The sequence below is a fragment of the Montipora capricornis genome, chromosome 3 (genome assembly GCF_036669925.1).
Source record: "Montipora capricornis isolate CH-2021 chromosome 3, ASM3666992v2, whole genome shotgun sequence".
In the NCBI taxonomy this organism is placed as follows: Eukaryota; Metazoa; Cnidaria; class Anthozoa; order Scleractinia; family Acroporidae; genus Montipora; species Montipora capricornis.
This window is the reverse complement of record NC_090885.1, coordinates 33,233,398-33,235,897: the sequence shown is the minus strand read 5'-3', so window position 1 is coordinate 33,235,897 and position 2,500 is coordinate 33,233,398. Positions and strand designations below refer to the sequence as shown.

The 2,500-nt window shown below is 41.8% G+C and overlaps 1 protein-coding gene across 4 annotated transcripts in view; it reads left to right on the top strand.

The window, feature by feature from the left end:
* The window catches only part of LOC138041307 (substance-P receptor-like), a 21,600-nt gene extending 21,178 nt beyond the window's left edge, over window positions 1–422 (top strand). For all 4 annotated transcript variants that reach the window (XM_068887083.1, XM_068887081.1, XM_068887084.1 and 1 more), the window contains one exon: window positions 1–422. This exon is cut by the window's left edge and continues 2,941 nt beyond it. The gene's annotated coding sequence lies outside the window, so the exon portion shown is untranslated.
* Window positions 423–2,500: the final 2,078 nt, after the last annotated feature.

Below are 2,500 nucleotides of genomic sequence, written 5' to 3'. Positions count from 1 at the left end.
AGGATTGGTTTTGGTTTACGGTGATTGGTTGAAAACGTGGCGCGAGAACTTTGAACCAATCACTGAGTAAAGTATGGCAAAACCAAAGAAATTCGCTAATTACTTTCGAAACTCAATTAAAAACCGCTCTAAGGTGCATTTCTGTAGATATCTGCTTTAAGAATCTAAAACGGGTAAAACGGTGGTATACTCATAGTATAAGAGACAAATGTTTAATCTGTGAAGAAATACATAAACAAGTCTTAAACATCATCTTCTTCGGAGAAGTAGCGTGCCGTATATGTTTAATCAAGGGTCGAACTCGTAGCCATTTCGAAAGGCCGCAGGTGATATTTGAAGACGAAAGAAGAAATGTTGTAGTTTAAGTCAGATTTGGAATTGCACCGACCTTGGTCGCAAAGGAGACATGCAGTGTATGTAAATAATTAAAGTTTAATAATAGTTAATAATTAAGTTTAAAGATGGAGAGTTGTTACTCGAGTTTCAAGTACTAAGCGATCATCAGAAATAATTGGAATTTGAATTTTACTGTTACAACTGAGCGCTTCTCGCGCAACAATTTTAGTCGGATGATCGCTTAGTGCTTAAACTCGAGTAACAACTCTCTATCTTTAAACTTATTCTTGGGTTTCACTCACGTGATCAACAGCGATGTTTTTCAACGAAAACAAAAGAAGACGTTAGCATAATAATAGCTTTCAATTCCCGGAGGATTGGATCGGGACACCAACATGGCGGCCGTGACGTCATGTGAAATCCAAGAATAATTATGTATTTTGCTCTGCATAGTTTTGCATAGACCACTCCCAGTGAATTTAGTGAAGGGACCAAGGACGGAGAACCCCTGGATGACATTTTCATTGGAAAAAAACATTTTTATCTCTGAGTGGGATTTGAGCCCACGTCCCCAGGATTACCGGTTGGGTGTGATTATCGCTACACTATCAGAGCTACCATGCTGGGCTACATGGCTAATCTAGATAGCGAATGGGAATTTTACGTGGTTATTCCGGGACATTGTTTTTCTCTAACTAGATGACACTAGATCGACAGGAAGGACGATTCACAGGCGTACGAGAGAGAATAAGACAATTTGTACATCCTGCCAACAGTGCATCTCTGCCCCCAGGAGGATCACAAATATTAATGGGGGGAGGGGGGAATTCACAATCCAAGCCTCGGTGAAATTAAGTTAATTAATGAAGTTAGTGAAGGGACCGAGGACGGACAACCCCAACCGGTAGCTATCACTCCAACCGGTAATCAGGGGGAAGTGGGTTCAAATCCCGCTCAGGGCATAAATAGTTTTTCTCCCAATGAAAATGTTATCCAGGGGTTGTCCGTCCTTGGTCCCTTCACTAACTTCGTTAATGAACTATTGTTAACATTTCACCGAGGCTTGGATTGTGAATCCATTTATGAGCCTCCTGGGGGCAGCGATGCGCTGATGGCCCAAGAGACCCTCTTAACTTGTACATTTACTACACGCTACTTAAGCTGCAAAATGTACGCGTGACAATAACAAACTTGACCACTTAAATAAAATATAGCGCGCGCACACATATGCAAAGGAATAATTAAAATAACACAATTAATAAAAACGAAAACCGGCAATAATAACTGCATGGGAAAAAACCAATGACGACAACAACAACACGAACAAGTGAAAAAGCATTCGCGTGCTATATACATATCAATATCATGCCACCACCTGAAACACGATAAATAACTACCTTTTCCTGGCGACACGATTCTGGCTGCAAAAGAAGTCGTCATAATTGAGGTCCTCTGGTCTCAACATTTGTTAATGTGTATGCCCACTATCCTTCTTTTTCAGCCAGTTTCTCTTCAGTCTGAGCTTTATCGATAATCTGGACATTTACATCCTGTAGTCGATGATATCCGGCCAGGAAAACTACTAACGGGAACAATGTAGTTGCAAACATCGCATCTGCTACTATTACAGTGCACGGTTCCTGCATTGCCTCGATTGTTATTACATAGTGGCCGTAGTTTCGCACGAACCAAACAATCTTGCAGATTCTTTGGTCGGCGGAATTCCATCATTGGCACATTAATTAGGTACTGCTTGTTTGCACCTGTCAGACAGTTGAAGGCCGGTGGATATAATTCCTTCAAGAAACCCCCTTTATTAGGCAAACTTGGATGATACATAATGGTATCCTTATCCATTACGATGCTTTTGGTATTGACATCATTCGTTGGCTCGATTGGGAAGCACACTAAACCCCCTACTATATATAGCTCTTTGGCATTACAAATATTTTGCTTTCATGTTCACATTGAGCACTCTACTAGGGTGAGTCATTGCCGCTAGCAATTGCGCATGCTCACTAGCTCGCTAGTTTGGCCCTTGATATCTGAAAGGTAAAGGTAGCCGCTGGAGTTTTTGCTTGAGCACGAGCGTAGCCCTTGTTCAAGCCATTGTGGCCGCTCAAAATTGTGGGGGCTTGCCGTCAAGGCCTGGTTTGCCAAGCAG